The 19,812-nt window shown below is 45.8% G+C and overlaps 1 long non-coding RNA gene across 1 annotated transcript in view; it reads left to right on the top strand.

The window, feature by feature from the left end:
* LOC131382539 (uncharacterized) overlaps window positions 1–655 on the top strand; it is a 5,967-nt gene extending 5,312 nt beyond the window's left edge. Inside the window, exons 2-3 of the long non-coding RNA XR_009212091.1 lie at window positions 138–293; window positions 609–655. This is a non-coding gene — a long non-coding RNA (uncharacterized LOC131382539). The remainder of the gene's footprint in view (window positions 1–137; window positions 294–608) is intronic.
* Window positions 656–19,812: the final 19,157 nt, after the last annotated feature.

Genomic DNA, 19,812 nt, shown 5'->3' with positions numbered 1-19,812 from the left:
TGTAGTTCCATAATTCTCAAATGAAAAATTGCTAAAAGGTCATCTATGCAAATCCTTAAGATGGTGAATCTCTACAACCTTACTTTAATTTTAGGAGATATTTCACTTCATGCCTTAAGTTTTGCAATTATTTTCAGTGTCTCCTTTTCCAGACTTCTTAGGACTTGGAAAGAAAATGAAATGACGTTGAACGAAATCAAAGTAAATTGAGTGATCTGAAACGATTTGATGTCAGCAAGAATTCCGCATACAGCTCACAGCCCTCCTCCCAGCACACCTCCCTCTTGGGTATGGTGAGTTCAGCTCCAAATTTATTCTGACAAGAAAGCACAGGCAATGGCTCCAGTGGGTCTAAATCAGGTGAAAATTCAAAGCAACCACTCTTCCTGGACAATCTTCTGCTTTCCCAGTGCTTATCATGGTCTGAAAATTCCTATTTAAAGAAGCAGAGCTTTCTTTTAAGTCCTAACAGAACAAAGTCACACTCAGGGCACAGGCACACGCCGGGCTCGAGGATGCATTTTTGGCAGAAAGGCTCCTCTTTTCTGTCTCCTCCAGCTCTCTGCAGGCCCAAACCTTGCAGAAGCCATTCCATGTTCCCTTAACAGGAAAAGACAAACTCAGACCGACAACCTTGGACTTCAAAAGACGGCACACAAGGGGAGGAAGGACTGAGAGTACCAAGGAGTGAAAATTCAGAATGCTGCTATCTCATTTATTTTTACCATTTAGGAAACGTTTTGATCTGCATTCTTTCCCTTCCCTGATTTCAAAAAATAAAAACAAAAATGCTTCGGTTCTGAGGAGTAACTCTCCAGATGGAAGGGGAAGATCGAGGATGAATGGGGCAGGGCTGCTTGCGTCCTCTCCCCTGCCACACACACGCTCCCTGTTTCAGCCAGTGTAAAAATAGCTGCCCAGGTTTATGTATTCATCCCTAAGCTGCAATGAAGCGCCTGCCTGCCGGCCAGAGTCCGCTACCTTTTAGTGGCTTATAACATCAGGTGACGCCTCCAGTCCTCCCATTCCCCGCCCCAGCCCGGATAAACGTCCTCCGTGACCTTAGAAGTTTTCAGTTTAATCAGCGGTATCGTTTTTGAGAGGAAAATCCTCCCAGCTTTGCGGGCTGGCAGGGCCCTGGGGCCCTCCCCTCCCACCCAGCCCAGGCCGCAGAGCGAGAGCGTTTCCATCTGTGCTGCGAGCGGGAAGAGCCTCTCTGTGCTCCCCGGCACGTCCAGCGCGCGGGCGGGAACACGCTCTCCTGCAGGGGGGGCAGCTTTCCCAGGGACCTTGCCTAACGAGGGCCAGGCGGCTCCCCCGTGGGCCCCGAATGGCTCCTGGCAGGCAGACCCCTATCCCTGTCGAGAGCACTGATTGCCCCAGCGTCGGGGGAGGCAGCCGCGCCCTCCCGCAGCGAGGCAATCCAGCGGTCAGGCGGCGGCGAGGGCCTGCGCGTGCGCAGAAAAGAGGTGCCTCCGCGCCAGGCTGGGGCGCGAGGGTGGAGGATGGAGGGCGAGGGCGCATGCGTCAGCCGTGCCGCTGGGGCCGCGTAGGAGAACTGAGCTGCTGGGTCCTGCCGTCAGTGCAGTTTCTTGGCCGCACGTTGGGACACTGCGCCATTAGAAGAGAGCCACAGAATGTTAAAGGCACAGCCTACTTCGAGGGCATCTGTATAATGCCTCCCGTTTACAGATGAGGAAATTGAGGCCCAAAGAGGTGATGGGAAAGGCCCAAAGCTGCATTTCTGGATTTTGGCAGCTGGGACCAGATCCAGCTCGTATTGACATGGTTTAAGCACTTCTTCAAGGAGCACTTATCAAAAGCCTAGATACTGTGTACTCAGTGTCTTGAGTGGCAGCGAAAGATAACCACGAATACGTCAGAAGCAGTGTAGCCACGGCTGCCCTGGATTTGGGCATAGAATCAGACAGACCTGGGTTTGATATGATGATTTCCAGGACCACACTACTAGTTGGATGGCCTTAGTGAAGGAGTTAACCGCTCCATGCCCTAGTTTTCTGGTCTGCAAAACGGAGATAAAAATAGGCTAGGGTCGTGGGATTTAAATGAGATAAGGTACACATTGCTTAGCACAGTGCCTGCACACGGAAGGCACTCAAATAAATATTCGTGCAATGTTTTGAGAAGTAGAAAGTGCTAGGCAGGTAGGCGTTCAGGAGACAGTCATGGTACTCGTTTCCAGACAGAAGTCATGAGGAACAAGGGGGAAGGTGCTTTCCCGTGTGCAGCGCTTGGGGAGACTCATACAGACAGAGGATCTGGCATGACAGGGAAAGGAGGAAATGGCTTCTGTTAATCTCTCCTTCAGCTTCTCCCGCCCTTCCTATGCACCCTTTCTGTTTCCCTTTCCAATTCTCACGGTGACTCAAGGTAGGTGGCTGCAGAGAGACACTGGAACCTCTTATCAGGGAAAATATGTTCTGCAAGCTGGCATAATTTATGTTTTAAGTCCCATTTTATCATAGGGGTTCCCCTCCTCTTTACCTAGGTGTGATAGGCACAAGAAAAAGGAATGGAGTTAAGTGGATAAGTGACTAAGGTGTCAAATTGGAGTAGTGTGGATCATAGATCTCAGAGTTGAAGATCATCTAGGTGGACTCCCTCATATTAAAGAAGAAGCAGTGAAAAACTGTGAAAGGCAAAATGACATCGTTTCAGACTCAAGTTGGAGCCATGGTGTTCTTTCCAGAAAGTATGCAAAGAGAAAGAAAGCACAACACTCAGCTTCTGGCATTCAAAAACAAATTTTGTAGCAAGGCAACAGCCATGTAATTCAAGCCCTTACCTTGAGAAAATATCCTGTACATTCCATTACCTTCCTCTTCAGAGGGTCAAGAACTGAGCTTGGTAGACTAAACCTTAGGGTTTTATATTTGAAAGGTCTAGACCAGGAGAAAGTGGGGATTATCAGAGGACAGAAGCAGCAGAATAAACAAGAGGCCTGAGCGGAGAGATTGTATTGGAAAAGTAAAACTTAACCACAAAGGCAGAGGGAGATCTTTCCCCCACGTCCCCTGCAGAATTATGAGAGGAAGAGCCCAGTGTTGGTTGGGTAGCAGCAGGCCCTGCTATGAACTTTTCAAGCTGTGTCAGGTCCCTATGAAGCCTAGATTCTACCCAGACATAGCAGCAAGCCCATAGCCAGCTTGCCAGAGGTGATCATTGTAGTGAGGTGACTCAGTGGTTTGGGCTGCTGAGGAGACCCCTGGGACCAGGGTTGATAGGAAGTCATGGACAGAAGTCAGAGTCTGTAGCAGCAGGAAAAGCAGAGAAGGAGCTAGGCCAGTCAGGGAACACCTATGAGAGCACTGCCTCAGATCACCCCAGATGGACATCCACAGACCCCCACAACAGAGTCTTGCAGTGCACCCAGGACAGACAAAAAGTGGATGTTGTCTCAAAATAATCACATACAAGGCAGCTATGCTCAAGGACCAGTAAAAGGACAAGAGTTTCCTTCCTCTCAACACCATGAGGACACAGAAAAGACACACACCACCATACTACCTCCACCCCAGCACACCCTACATGGATGATGATCAAAACATTTAAAAATCCTTACAGGCTTAGGCGCTGAGAAGTATAAATGGAGGTGTCTTACTATGTCCAGAGTTAACCCTTTAGTTGATGGATTATGAGGAGCAGGGACCTCAGGGCAGAACCTGTTTACCAACTGCTCCATGCATATTTCAGTATTTTATCAATGAGGGCAGCCATAATGCCATGTACTTGTTGAATATTGGCCATGAATCCAGATGGCATCTTTATGGGAGGAGAAGGAGAAAAAGGAAGCCATCTGAGAAAGCGAGCATGTTCTCAATGGGGATATTGAATTATTGGATTGAATCAAGATTTAAACCCTAACTAGTGAAGGACCAGACTGCTTATGGACAAACTAGAGAAATTATATTTTTTTAGCACATTCAAGTTGCAGTATGAGTTGAATTTACCATCTGTCTGCTTTCTTTGTGTTAGTTTCACTCTCAGGCAGAAGCTCCAAGCATCAGCATACCAAAGGGCAAAGAATCTCTTTCTCAATAGTGCCTGCAAAATCCCAGTCAGGCTCACACTGGCTTAGCTTTGGTAATGTACCCATCTCTGAACCAAGCCCTGATTGGCCAAGCCCAGGTCACATGACTATTCCTAGCCTCATGAACTGTAAGTGGAGTGAGAGGTGGCTCCCCTAAAGAAAATCAAAAGGCTTGGAGCAGAAAAATGGGGTAATGAATGTCGGGTAGGCAGGCACAACAAATAGAACCACTATTGCCTTCTGGAGTTTAACTCTCTAAAACTCAGAAAGCACAGTATCTCCACGGCAGGAAATGAATTGGTACCTGAGCACTTATTCATACATCGATCAGTGTAGAAAACTAACTTTGAAAATCATAAAGCAGATTTATTTTTCCCTCTTAAATTTTCTTCCCACACTGATTAAATTAATTTTAACAATTAGAGTTGGGAAATATAATCAACTAAATATCTAGTATAGTTTAAAGCTTGGCATAAGCTATAAATAGTTCCACTTAGGAAATGCTCAGTCTCCCTTTTTATTGATATGAAGACAACAACTGTTTTACTTTTTCTCTGTGTATTATTTTTTCTTTTTTAAGAATCACCTTCTTGTTAGGCATGGTGGCTCACACCTGTAATCCCAGCTACTTGAGAGGCTGAGGCAAGAGGATTGCTTGAGCCCAGGAGTTAGGGGCTGCAGTGAGCTATGATTGTACCACTGCAGTCCAGTGACAGAGAAAGACTCTGTCTCTACAAAAAGAAAGAAAAAATAAAAACATAGAATCAACTTCTCCTAAATCTAAGATGAACTGCACAATTAATTTATTGCCTATTTTTTAAAAAGGTTTTTATAATAAACAAAAGTTAATTATTCCAGATACAAAGAGATAGTAAAGGCAGCATCAGCTTTTCTTCACAGACTCTTATTTTCAATGTCACAAAACACTTCCACATAAATTTTTAAATCCACATGATTTTAAAATCAGCCCTAAGTAAAAGGAGATATTTAAAGTCTAGAAAAAGGAAACACAGTCATCAATTTTACTCCAAAATTTATGCTGTCTTTTGGAAAGAGTATTATTTCATAAAGGATATCTTGATATTTACAATATATAAAACTTAAATCTCAGAATTGAAAAACTCTTTGGGAAAAAAAGTATTAATCATAAAAAAGGAAATAAACTCATCATCCCCTAGTGTCTGAGTCACATAATTAATTCAGAAGTGGCTGGCTTTCTCTGCATGTGGGATCCCAGGTATTCATTTATGCATCAAATATTTATCACACCCTTCATAGCTTCTCTGCACTGTGCTGGGCACTGGGGATGTGAAGATGAGTAAGACAGGCTCATCTCTGGGAAGAATGGAGACAGATGGAGAACATAGAGCTCTATGCTGGGGGCATAAGGGCATAATGAGGGCTTGCAAGAGGAATGGTTCGTTTTCCAGGGGGCGATGGCTCAGAGACGAGCTGGGATACTAAGCTGCGTGAAGGGTTTGCATTTCCCATGGTGCCCAGTGCAGTGCCGAGAATGAACTAGTAGACCATTTATTGCTGTGGCTAAGATGGAGGAGGTTTGGAAATCTTTGACGGCTGAGCTATGTGACAGAAGAGAACAAGAATTCCTGGTCCTCCCAACACCTCGGTATGTGTACTCTGGTGCTGATGTTCAAGGTCGTGGTCATTCCAGTCGTGCATTCAGCAGGCAGTCATTGGGCACCTACCAGACACTGCTCGAGCAAAGCAGACTAAAACCTCAAGGAGCTTACTCCTGAAGTAAGCTATATATTTTAATATATATTGTATATCAAAATGCTGATTAATGCTATGGAGAGAAAGGAAACAGGAAATGGGAAAGCAGGGATTGTAGGTTGAGGGTTATGTAATAAGAAATGGGGTCTTTAAAAAGTCTAAACTGAAGACAGCTCCCTCAGTTACCTGAGCACCAAGAACTGTGGCTGGTGACGCATTAGGAGCCCTGCAAAGAAAGTGGCCAGCCACCTAATCCCAGAGTTTCCGGGAAGTGGCCAGTTGGAGCCAAGACAGGCTGGTGTGCATCCTTCTTCATACCCCAAGAGTTTTGTTATGTGATGAGTGGACCTGGTACAGCCAGCGTCTGAAGCAGTCGAGAGGGCATGCCTGGGAAGGTAATAGTCCTTTGTTCTGTAAATGATGGGAAGGTTTGTTTGGATGTAGTCAGGTCCCCAGGCAATGTCTTCTGGGGAAGAAGAGCATCCAGCTCCCTAAAGGAAAGATTTGGCAAGGTCAAGGCCCTGACCAAGAGAATCAGAATGGAGCGTAGATGCCACATCACTGGAATAGGCTAGAAGGAGTGAGCACATGGGGTACAGGCCCCACCTTTTGTGGGCATCAGGCTACAGCTGGGAGGAGAGCAAAGAGAACTTAGGGTCACGTGTAGACCTTTAGGCTGGAACTGAGGGTTGGTATAGGGTGACCAGGTTGCAGGGGCTTTGGAATCAAGTCAAGGAATATGTGTTTTTCTCAGATCTACTAACACTGGCTCAGGTGTATCTTTGCAGTAGCCAAGACTTGCTTATTCTGTCATCTATGTAAGCACCACAGTTCTTTTCTTTTTTTTTTTTTGAGATGGAGTCTCGCTCTGTCACCAGGCTGGAATACAGTGGCATGATCTCTGCTCACTGCAACTTCCAACTCCCAGGTTCAAGCAATTCTTCTGGCTCAGCCTCCCGAGTAGTTGGGACTACAGGCGTGCGCCACCACACCTGGCTAATTTTTGTATTTTTAGTAAAGATGGGGTTTCACCATATCGGCCAGGCTAGTCTCGCACTCCTGACCTTGTGATCCGCCATCCCCGGCCTCCCAAAGTTCTAGGATTATAGGCATGAGCCACCGTGCCTGGCCTCACCACAGTTCTTTAACCATAAGCCAAGTAACAATGAAATAAACTGTAAGTTCACTGGGAGGGCAGCTAGGAATGGGAAGGAAGGTGAAATGGCAAGGAATGCCCGTTTTCCGTGCCCAGAGTATAATTCTCAATGGAAACCAAGCAGAAAGAGACTTAAATAAACCCCTGGGGAGGAGAAAAGTATGCCTAGTAAAGAGTGACCAGCACAGTTTGCCCTCCTGTATGAATACCAGGGTCAGAACAACGTATCATGTTGCCACTTCGATCACAGGATTTTGGTCAGAAAGAACGTGGGATTTGGACTTTGCTCTGAGTTTGGCTCTTGACTGTCATCTGTTCAGTGTGTGGCCTTGGGTAAGTTTCTTTACCCTCTGAGCCTTCGTTTCCTCATCCGTATAGTGGGAATGTGCAATGTGGAGTCTGTGTTAGGATTTCGTCACATTTAGTGGACTAGTGGGGAAACCTACAGGGATCTGGGAAAACTCCCTTCTTGAGGAAATGCAGGGAGCTGCGCGCATGGGCTCATCAAGAGGCGAAGCACCATACTGGAGGAAGGGGTACTTTTGAGTACACTGTGGTAACAGGGGCGGAACCCCATCCTTCACCCTACCCCATATCAGACCCATGTCTGATTCCTGGGCAGAGTTGTCACTAAAAGCTAAAGGGACTATTTGTTAGTGCTTCATAAGACACTGGAGTACAGGGTCACTGAGATGAAACTCCTATAAATGAACATAAGAGAGAAAAAGGCATCTTTTCCATTTGACAATCCACAGAGCAATGTTACCAGAGTGAGATGGCAGAGCAGAGAAAGGGACAGTGCCTGGGCATTGATTTGCTGATGAGCACATGTAAGACCTCCTACCCCTGGAACTCCCCAAAAGTGCAGGGTAGCACGTGCTTTGCAGGGAGCTAGGTTCAAAGTGAGAAATGGTGGTAACAAACTAACATTTGGATTATTAGTCTGGATGTGACTTTATTTGTGCATGCATAGTGTATCACACGGGGTTTTCTAGAGAAACAGAACCAATAAGACGTATACAGATATGTAGAAGGGGATCTATTATGGGAATTGCCTCATGCAATTGGCTTGAGAAATTCCATGATATGCAGTCTGCAAGCTGGAGAACCAGGACAACTAGGGGTATAATTCAGTCTGATACTGAAAGCCTTAGAACCAGGGGAGCTGATGCTGTAACTCCCAGTCAGAGGCCCAAGGTCTGAGAACGCAGGTGACAGCTTATGTAGAGAACACAGCTTATTAAGTCCCAGAGTTGGAAGGCCCAAGAACGTCGAATTCTGGTGTTGGAGGTGAAAGAAGATAATGTCCTGGCTCCAGAAGGGAGAGCAAATTCACCTTTCCTCCACCTTTTTGTGGAGGCTGAGGGCCAGCTGGATGCTGCCCACCTGCATTGGTGGGGGTGATCTCCTATACTTAGTCCACTGATTCAAATGCTAATCTCTTCCAGAAACACCCTCACAGACAACCCAGAAATATTGTTTTATCATCTATCTGGATGCCCCTTAACCCAGTGTGGTCGACACAAAATTAACCATCACACCTGGTGGGGGAAACTTGGCTAATACCTACCTCATGGGAATCAAACAGGACGTTCCCAAGCATGGGCCTGGACATGGCAAATACACGGTAAATGGCAACTTCCCTCACAAACCACCCAGGGAACCCACTGGAACCATTGCGGAATGCTCAGAACGTCTCCTGGTGTGTTTGGGGATTGGACAACATTCCTGTAGCAAATATCTTTAATCGAAAAGTAACTTAACACATACTTTGAGCATGTACATGTTCCAGTAAAGTACACACGCTAAGAGGGGTTTGAAATTATCTTTTCTTCTCAGCACTTTACAGTTTACAAAATACTTCAGTGTGAATTTTAGTCACGTTAGCTCTTGCAACAACTTAATAATGTAGGATCCCCATATACAAATCAGAAGATTGCATTTCAAAGAGGTGAAGTGACTTGTCCTTAATAACCCAGCTAATAAGGGGTGCAGCTGGACTCAAACCTGGTCTCTTTCCATTAAAGTCTGGTAGAAAACTAAGACCAAAACAAATATAATAATGACAGAAAAAAAAAAAAAAACCCAGCAAATACAGAAACCTGTGGTTCTGACTCAAAGTGCTGGAGACAAAGACAAATGTCTGTGGCTGGACATCCAGAAGGAGTCAGCTGGGACCTGAGCTGATCTAACTAGAAAATGAAAGGGTGCTGCTGAGGACAGGGAGGCAGGGATGGAGGAGGCAGGTTTCCAGTGGGACCTCACCTGGCACCCCTTGAGCTGGCACCCAGCTTTTCACATTTCACAGAGCATTTCTACTGACCTTTCCAAAGGGCACTGCACCTCACTGCTCCCAAATCTCTGAAGGTCAAAACGGAGGCTTTGCTCCTGCATCACTGTCTGGATCATGCAAATCACCTCTTGTGACTTTGGCGACTGCTGGTCTCAGGGTTTGTATCCCAGTCATTTCTACTTCTTGGAGAACTATTCATGACATTCTAAAAGTATAGAAAACCATCTACTGAAATGTGTCAACATTAAAACATTAGTTAGCTAGAAATGATGCTCATTTAAGTTACAGAAAAAAACAAGAGACAGGAAAAGACACGAGCATTTATGGGCCAGCCTCTGTACTAGCGTCTCTCACACTCATGATCTCTTGTTATATTCACTGCAATATAATTTGGGAAATGGTATCATTCCCACTTTGACAGTTGAGGAAATGGACACTCAGAGAGGCTAAGTAACTTGGCTAAAGTCACACAATTAATAAGCAGCAAATCCAGGATGTGAATCCACGTCTGATTCAGGGTGTTTTGCAATATACCACAGTTTATGGCCTGTGGAATTCAAATGGAAGTAAGAGATGACCAGTAAACATAGTTTCATTGCCAATAAAATTCTTGACTTTGCTTTTTTATTAATTCACATTTACTAACAATGCAATTTCCAAGTTACCAGCTTCGGAAGAGTTCTTAAGTCATTGAAGTACTCAGGATTCATGGAGTCCTAACAATTAGGATTTGACACTGAGAGAGATGCCACCAGAGGACCCACGTGGAGCTGAGTGACTCTAACGTGAACTTTCCTTTTTGACAGTTCTCTGTAAAAATGTGGCCTATCTTGCACTGGATGGAAGATGAGGAAGAGATTCTCAGTCAAACCTGCCTGGTTTCCTCAAACTCTGTTTAATACAAATGCCAAAGTTTGACACATTCTAACCACTTTGCTTTCTTTGGCAACTCCAACTTTGACAAGAGAGTAAGAATGTCTCCTCCTTGACAGGAACAACGTGTGAAATGAAAGTCCTCAGGTGCTGTATTGGTTCTTGACAGCTCTTCAGAAGAAAGCACCTCCTGCCTGTTCTTTCAGTCCTGGTGCAGGTGAGTCACTGCCTTGCCAGCCAGGCAAGTATTTTAAGAAACAAAATCTAAGCCGGAACCAGCAGAGAAAGACGAGGGATGGATTAGCGCCATTAGCTTTGATGGTGTCTTGTTGTCATGGTGCTAGGAAAATCACTATCGTTTAGAGTCCCACTCACCAGCTGTTTTGCTGGAATTTTTGACATGAGAGACTGGTGGCCACCCTAACACAGGCGTGGGACATGGGTGTGCACACACACATACACCTGCAGCAGACACCCACTCTAGAGGGCTCACGTTGGTTGTCTGGGACGTGATTCAAAGGCTGTACCCATGTGTATGACAATCCTGTTTCCCATACGTCAGCTTTCAGGAAGCCAAATGACCCACCGGCTTACCTACATCGCAGGAAGCTTTGAAGCAGAGTCAGTGACTATGTGAACCTGCCTCAACCTCTGCTCCCTGGTTCAGCATTTGGCTTGGGAAAAATGCCACTGTTTCCTGCCTCTTAAACATTATTTCAAGGCACAGGTCTTCCACCATTCTGAGGGGCAGGGGGGATATTTGAGTTCTGCCAGGAGCTGGGGGTTAGGGGTAGGGGAATGCTGCCCAAGAGAAATGACTAGAATCTTTGTCAGGTTGTGGAACACAGGCATTTCTGGGTAGGCGGCCTCCCCTGTGGCCTCTCCTGGCATCTACACTGCAAAATCCCCTGTATCTACTGAAAGGGGTGAGGGTGGGGGCATTCACTGGTACTGGGGGGCAAGCTTTGAGTGGAAAGGAGCTTCTCTTGTGGCCCTCCGGTGAGCCACACTAGAGGAGGCCCCAGATGCACTGCGCTGCCTGCTCAGACTCACACTTGCCTGACTCCCTCCCTCGTGCTCTTCTTTCGGCTGCCCTTACCTGGGGGACTACAGTGGCTGTGAGGGTGCAATGGAGGTTGGGTGGGGCATACCTCACTACCTGGCTTTTCCCAAGTCCCTTTAATTAAGCCAAATCTTTGTATGAATGTAAAACACAAGTAGGCTCTATCCCTGGGCCCTGTGCTCCCCTGCCCCAGATTCTGACTCAAGGGCTTGGAGCAGACTTATTTTTATTAAAAGCCCAAGTGATTCGATTGCAGGTGGTCCTGGACAACACTTTGAAAAATGCTGGGGCAGAAACAAGCCAGCAAGCATATGGGATTCATCTGCTGCGAGTGATAATTTATCTAGTTTCTGAAAATAGTGTTATAAGCTGGACTGTGTCCCCTTCCCCTCCCCCCTGCCACCATGCATATATTGACGCCCTAACCCCTAGTACCTCAGAATGTGACTGTATTTGGAAATAGGGCCTTTAAAGAAGTAATTAAGTTAAAACGAGGTCATTAGGGTGGGCTCTCATGCAGTATAACTGGTGTCCTTATAAGAAGAGATTAGGACACAGATGCACACAGAGGGAAGACCATATGAACACAGAGGGAGAAGACAGCCACCTGCAAGCCACAGAGAGAGCCCTTCAAAGAAACCAACCCTGCAGACAATTTGATCTCAGGTTTCTGGCCTCCAGAATTGTGAGAAAATAAATTTCTGTTGTTTAAGTCACCGAGTCTGTGGTATTTTGTTATGGCAGCGAAGCTAACGAACACAAACAGAAGACTGATTTCACTTAATAATCATCTCAGAAGGCAGAGATTGCTTCAAACTATTGTATAAACAAGGCTGGTTTGTGAACCAAAGGACATGAGCCCCAAACCTGGAGTCGCAGAGGCAGCATGACACGCACAGACAGCACGGCTTCTGGTGTCAGGCATTCCTGCACTCAAAGTCTCAAAGAACCTTCCTCCCTAGCCTTCCACCTGAGTTACTTTAGACAAGACAGCTATTGTTATTTTATTTAACAAATATGTATACAGTGCTTACTATGTGCCAGGTAATAGTCTATGCACTGCACAAATACTAAGTCACTTAATCCTCATTATAGCCCTGTGATAGATACACTGAAGAGCCACAGTCCCTTATTCAAACCCTTGCTTGGGACCAGCAGTGCTTGGCATGTCAGAACTTGGGGATTTGAGAAAGATATACAGTATATGTACCGTAGGCTTTATAACACCTCATGGCATCTGCAACAGCATCCTGTTTTGAAACATACTAATGTTTCTAGTTTCTGTAGTGACACATATATATGTTGCATACGTAAAGACTGTAAGTATCCTTGTGTCAACTCAAGACACAAGGATACTTTTAGTCAGTGTGCTTGTTTCAGGTCAGGTTTTGCTGCCAAATGAGTTATAAATACATTTTTTCATATTTTGGATCTTTTAACGTTTCAAAATTGTGGGTATGTGTTATCCCCATCTTAGAGATGAAGAAACTGAGGCACAAGGAGGTTAAACAACTTACCTACATTCATTAGCTCATGGGAGGTAGGACTGGGCTACAAACCCCCCCGGGTTTGCAGCCTTTCCTTGAGGATCCAATACAAGGTAGACTTCTGGGTTGAATTGTGTCCTCCAGAATTCGTATGTTGAGGTCTTAACCTTAGTACCTCAGAATAGAACCTTATATGGAAATAGAGTCATTGCAGATATAATTAGTTAAGATGAAGTCGTTAGGGTGGACCCTAATCCCAAGTGACTGGTGTCCTTATAACAAGGAGAAATTTGGACACAGAGGCAGGCATGCACACAGGGAGAGCACCACGTGAAGATGAAGGCGGAGCTCAGGGTGACACTTCTACAAGCTCAACAATGCCAAAGGTTGTTAGCAAACTGCTAGACGCTGGGAGGGAGGGGCATGGAACAGATTCTTCCCTGCCAGCCCTCAGAAGGGGCCAACCCTGCCGACACCTTGATCTTGAACACGTGAGACAATACATTTCTGTTTTTTAAGCCACACAGTTTGCGGTGCTTTGTTACAGCAGCCCTGGCAAACCATTACATGATCCTTACCCAGTGCTGGATTCTGAGTGGGAGATCAATAAGTGGTAGCTAGTCATACTAACTATCAGTATGACTGAGGCCCCAGACTGTTCATTGAAACATAAAGTCAGTAAATTAGATTATTTCTAAGACCTCTTTCAAGTTCTGGGTCTAATTTTTTATGTTTATAACATGAAGATAATTCAACTCCCTAATGGCCTGGCTCTTATAGCATTTCTTTGTTGTTTTAAAGATGGGAGCCAATCCAAATGCCCATCAATGATAGAGCGGATGAAGAAAGTGTGGCCCATATACACCATGGAATACTACACAGCCATAAAAAAGAATGAGTTCATGTTCTTTGCAGGGACATGGATGAAGCTGGAAACCATCATTCTCAGCAAACTAACACAGGAACAGAAAATCAAACATCTCATGTTGTCACTCATAAGTGGGAGTTGAACCATGAGAATACATGGACACAGGGTGGGGAACATCACACACCAGGGCCTGTCAGGGGGTGGGGGACAAGGGGAGGGAGAGCATTAGGACCAGTACCTAATACATGCAGGACTTACAATTTAGATGACGGGTTGATGGGTGCAGCAAGCCACCATGGCACATGTATACCTATGTAACAAACCAGCACGTTCTGCACATGTATGCCAGAACTCGAAGTAAAACTAAAAAACAACACAGCAAAAAAGATGGGCTAAGCTGGACGCAGTGGCACACACCTGTAATCCCAGCTACTTGGGAGGCTGAAGCGGAAGAATTGCTTGATCTCAGAAGTTTGAGACCAGCTTGGGCAACATAGCAAGACTCTGAACAATAGATGGGCTAATGTAAATGTGGTCTTAGAAAGCAAAACAACAAGCCAGGCTCAGTGGCACATACCTGCAGTCCCAGCTATTCAGGAGGCTGAGGCAAGAGGATTCCTTGAGCCCAGGAACTCAAGGCTGCAGTGAGCTATGATCGAGCCACTGCACTCTAACCTGGGCAACAGAGCAGGATGCCATCTGTAAAGAAAAATGCAAAACAAAACAAAGAACATTAAAACCAAAACCATGTGGGCCCTAATTTGCCTTCCGATGTTCCTGCTTGCGTTGTGAATTCACTCAGTCCTTGGCTTTTCTGAGTCTCTTCTGCTTGTGTCTTCAGGCCTGTGGAGTTAAAACCAGTGTGTTCAGGCTACAGATTCTGCAAAGGAAAGCAGAAATCTGTTAGAGATTGTTTTCTGTGAGTTAAGAGTGTGTTGCTAGAACCCTGTTTAGGCTTGGAACATTTGGATTCTTCATGTGGAAATTTGTCCCAAAACTGCCACTTCACTGAGGAGATAAAAGCTGCTTTAAGAGAGCAGCTTGAATACTTTTTCTGTTCATAGGACAAGGCATGGTTGGGCCCAGTCTAGGGAAAGAGGTAAAATGATAAAAAGTGTTTTTTTGAGATTTAGTGAAAGGAATGCCCATTGTCACGCTAGCTTGGAGCTTTAAGCCTCTGCCCTTAAGATTCCACCACATCAATTCAGAAAAGGATTTGCTATGGATGGGGTGTGGTCCCAAACTCTCATCTGTGGAAACAGGACCTCAATGACTTTGTGTGTTCAAAGAATGGACTTTGGGTCTTCTAGCATCTGATTGTAGTGTGTAGTGGTTCTTGGGGCTGCCTCTCTGACTCTCTGTCAGTCCCTCAGCCTTTGTCCAGGAAGCGGCTCCCAGCTTCTTTCTTGGAAGCACTTTTGCACCAAGTCAAGGGGCCTATCTCATCTCCCCGCAGCCCAAGCCCCTCCCAGAGCCAGGGGTGGTTTTAGCATTTGCTTACAGTTTTTCATCTTTATTCCTTGTTCCTGGATACCCTCTCCTAATTTTAGAAGTGTGTCTTCTCCTATCAGTGGATGCAACCCAGTGGAGTTCCGTGGGGATACAAAAATGGTTGCAGGATGGGGGGTGTCACTTTCTGGTTGGTGATTCTATGCAATACCAAATGAGAAATTTAAATAAGCAGAAAAAACCTGCCTAATCAATTGAACTGCTGGGGAGTAGAGATCACATATTGCTCATTTTTGAATCCCAGATGCTTGGCACAAAGTACGTGCTCAGCACATTATTTGTTGAATGAAGCCGTCTTAGTTTTCTTCCTTCTTCAGAGAGGTGCTCTGACATGCATTAAGTTTAAACATGGTTGCACAAACAAAGTTGGAAGATGCTTCTGCTTCATAGTAGCTGTCCTGAGTCATGTCCAATAAAAAGGTCCTGGGATCAGGAGGAAAAGGACACACAGTCCAGATCCAGCTCAGCCATCACCCAGGCAGCCCCAGGGTCTTTGGCCTCCCTGTGCCTCGGTGTCCTCCACTGCAACAAGAAGGTCATAATTTCTGTTCCGCCTCCCTCATGGCTGGTTATGAGAATGTGACAAGAACAGACATGAAGAGATCATACTGGAGGTCCTACTTTTATTATGATTATTATTACTACATGTAATTGTAGAGTTGAAGTGCTCATAATTATTTTTGACTACCTCTATCTCTTTTCTTCTCCATGAGCCTTCAAGAACCAAAGCCAGGTTTACCTCCTACCTCAGCTGAAGAAACGTCCATCCTGGTGAGGACTTCTTGCAGCTCAACGATCTGCTTGGTCAGCAAACATTTTCTGCATCACAGGCGGAGACTGAAAAGTTAAGTTGTGGAAGACTAGCTAAAAAACAGTTGTTTGCTGACACGCTTCCTGTGCTTGAAGCTACTCAGAGCAGAAACAGTAGGGTCTTCTCACCCAGATACCATGCTCCCCAACAGAAACCTTAAACCAGCTAGAGAGCCCTCAGCCCCAGTTCTGCCCAGAACAGGCCCAGGAGGTGAGGAGATTTGTTAGGGGCAGCCAGCCAGTGGCCAGCAGAGAGGCCAGGAACCGAAGCCTCCTGATTCCAGGCCGGTTTTTACTTTACTCCCCACGCCTCTCAGTGGAGGCATTGGTAGGTGGTGCTTTGCTTCCTCTTGTGTCTTGGTGCAGATGCTGTTGCTAAGGTAACCGGGTAAGCATAAAACGGAAACAGCCCATGGGGTCTTGCTGCCTCCACCTGTGTGTCCAGACAGTTTCCCATCCCGGCCAGAGAGACACAGTCAGGCTTATTGATCAAGGCTGAGCATGTGTGTTGGAGCCTGGAGAGAAACGCCTGATCTGTGTGGCAGCCTGTATTCTCTGAACACTCTTCCTGGGCATGGTTTTAGACAAGATGTTAAAGATGGAGACAGATGATGGGGAATTGAAATTGCTTTATATACCAGTTGTCAGTTTGACATGGCTAAAATTGTCCAGGGCCTGGGTTCTTGACATATCCTTGGTTTATTCAGGGCATCTGTAGAATAAGAGGGCTGAAAGTATGGCCTCAACTCCAAATTCTGTGTCTAGCTTTCCTGTTGTACCCCAAGATGGAACCCTCCAACTTTCAGACAAGGGACTTTCTTAAAGAGCTATGTGATACGGTGTGGCTGATTTTCTCTTGTTCCTGGGAAGGGTAAGCTAATTAGTATGTTAACCAAGGTCTTCCTTACCTCCTTTTCTTAACCCTTCCCTTAGCAGGCCCACCAGAGTTGGTCCCAAAGGAGAGAGCAGAGAACATAAATGAGCCAGTTTGGCTGCATTTTGGCAGCTCATAAGATGGTCAGATCATGGAGAGGGACTGAAATTCAGTCCAAGCTGCAGAAAAGGAGGAGAAGTGGGTACAATTCCTGCGTTTCCAACTTTAAGTGGCCCCTGGAAGAAGAAAGCATGTCCACATTAAGGCTGGACCTCACTTAGGGACTCCCTGGCTTAGGATCTCACTGTGACTACATCCCCAGTTTCTTTGGGGTGCACGTTGGAGGAGGCAGATCGGTCCCGGTAGCTGGTCATAGAACAGTGGCCTTTTGAGGGCTGAGAGAAGCGTGAGATGCTGCAGGGGTCTAGAAACTCAAACCTTGGAATATGAAATCTGCCACCCTTACAGGTGACCACACACACTAACTCAGCCCCTCTCAACAGACACACAAACTTACCACCCCTTTCCAGGCAAACGCAACAGCCAGCTGCTCCCTAAATGTCCTTTGCTTTTCTACCACTGTCCTTTGCCACCTCTCTCCACTTAGTGACATCTGTCTTAGACAGGATACATTGGTTGCAAGTTCAGAACCCAACTCATACGAGCTAGGGAAAAGGAGGGCACAGCTGATATTTGGGAATATCTGGAGTCAGGGGCTCAGAGTTCATGACAACTCTCCCACTCCCACTCTCACCTCTTCTCTCCACTTCTCTCCAGGTGCCTACTTCATTCTCTCTCATGGCGTACTGATTTCGTCCACATTACAGGAAACACAGCTGCCCAAATCCCTCCCTGCCATACCCACATACACGAACCTCCTGAATTTAACCTCTTTAGGCTTTCACTAAAGATACTGCCAGCTTTAAATCTGAAAATCCCAGGTAAGACTAATGAGTGGCTGGCCTTGGTCAGGCGCCCACCACTGGACTGTCAGGCAAAGCAGGGCGAGGGCAAGCTCATAACACGCAGTTCCTATGGGCTGTGGGGAGAGGATACTTTCATATGAGAGAAGAGTGGTAGGCAGACAGCCCCACAGACATCCACAGCAAGGCCTCCCTCCAACTTTAAGGCCCAATTCAACAAAGAGTTCTCCAGAATCCTCTTCAGCTCCACCTAGATTGGAAATAGCCTTCTCCTCCTCTCCACCCTCCCAGTGTCTTCACCTGTACCTCCCTGTGCACTGAACACCTGTTGACCATGTACTCACCATTTGAATAACTTTTATTATACAAATACTAATGTGTGTCACTGAAGAAAAAAATTGGAAACATAAGTAAATAAAGAGAATAAAATAAAAACCACTCATATCTCTGCCATCTGGAGATAATCACTTAGCATTTGGGGGTGTTAGCAGTTGTTAGATTGATGTCTTTTTTTCTCTGCCTACATTCAGCCCTTCAACATCTCACCTCTCTGTGTTCCCCCAGAATCACCACAGTGCTTCCCATTCAGCGTGGGCTCCCTTTGAGCATGTTAAATAAGCAGTGAATAAAGGAATAAACAAACGGATGAGTAAATAGAAAGTCAGAGAAAAAGTTCTCCTACCCAAAAGTTGCCCCAGAGAAGGTATCAGGAAGGCAAAAGAAAGGTACCAGTCCTCAGAGGGCGCAGACACCCCACCCTCCCCATTCCTTCCCAGCCTTCTCTGCTCTCATTGGGGCAGAATCAGTGCCAGGAAGTGAGTGGTGCATAGTGAACAGGCCAGACCTGGGCCATAAACATTAGTGAAAATACTGTTAGGGACGGAAGCCCTATCCCGGCCATGTGGCTTAGAAATGTTGCCCATGGCTTCAGGGAAAAGAGGATTCATGGAAACAACCAAGTCAAGGTTGCCACATGCATGCAGTATTTTAGCCCCAGCAAGCAATGTGGCATATTCAAAGCTTCTCATGAATCGGTTCCAAGAAATCTGATTTTTAGCAGTGCTGTTGCCACAGGAGTTGCAACAGCAACCCCCATGACTTGCCCCTCACTGGGTTGAAGATTATCATTGATTTATCTGGAGCAGAAACAGCAGGATTCCACATCATGCCTTGGAAGGCAGCCTGGGCAAAGGCAGAGAATTAATAGATCTTTGTTATTAATTCTAATACCACAACTCCCCATGGGTCAGTGCAGTAAAATCACAGGCTGTCTTGACAGGAGTTTCTCTGTGTTTAAGAGGGCTAGTGTTTGTTTTGTTTTGTTTTGTTTTATGGGGCAGGCCCTTATTCTTAATTACAAAGACAATCCCAAATCACAAATATTCATTAATCACACACCAGCTCAAAACATGTTAGGTGTTACAGGAGGTGCAAAATAAGTAGCACAATCTCTATACTTCATTCATTTGAGCATCAAACATTTATTGAGGCCGTTCTATGTGCCAAACATTGTGCTAGTCACTGGACTTTATAGCACAGTTATTCTCCCTTTTAAAAATGAAAAGATGAGGTTCAGGGAGGTTAAGCGACTTACCAAGCTTGCCTATAGTCACACAGTTTGTAAGAGACTTGGGATGAGAATAAAGGGAAAGAATCTGACAGTTTGTCATTATTTTTATTATCATTGTAGTGCCATTCATGTAGCTTTGGAAAAACTCAACCTCATGCATTTGCATGAGCCTCCTTTTCACTAACACACAACAAGCCACAATTCATGTCGGGGAGTAGGAAAGTGGTTTGTGCCCATTTACTCTTCCTCTGGTGAACCTCCCAGGAGCAGCTGGTGTGTGCAAAACCAAGTGTCCATGGCCCTTGCTCTGTTCTTAGGCACAGTGGTCTGTTGATAGCTGCCCTCCAAACAGCCCTGGCACAGGGGTCAATCACAGGCCCACAGCTAGCACAGATGAGCAGAAGGAATGCAAGTTTTGGTCTCCCAGCAGTGCTTTGCTTCTGACACCTAGGTTTTTCCTTCTTGACCTAGAAGCAGTATTTGGGTGCTAAAGGAAAGGACCCTGAATGCTGGAGTCTTGCAGACCAGGGTTTAAATCTCAGCTCAACCTCTTGGAAGTTGTGTGAGCTTGGGCACAGCTCTTAGCCTCTCTGAGACTTCA

The sequence above is a fragment of the Hylobates moloch genome, unplaced genomic scaffold, assembly GCF_009828535.3.
Source record: "Hylobates moloch isolate HMO894 unplaced genomic scaffold, HMol_V3 SCAFFOLD_44, whole genome shotgun sequence".
Classification (NCBI taxonomy): Eukaryota; Metazoa; Chordata; class Mammalia; order Primates; family Hylobatidae; genus Hylobates; species Hylobates moloch.
The sequence above is the reverse complement of the archived record's forward strand: the minus strand, read 5'-3'. Positions and strand labels throughout refer to the sequence as shown.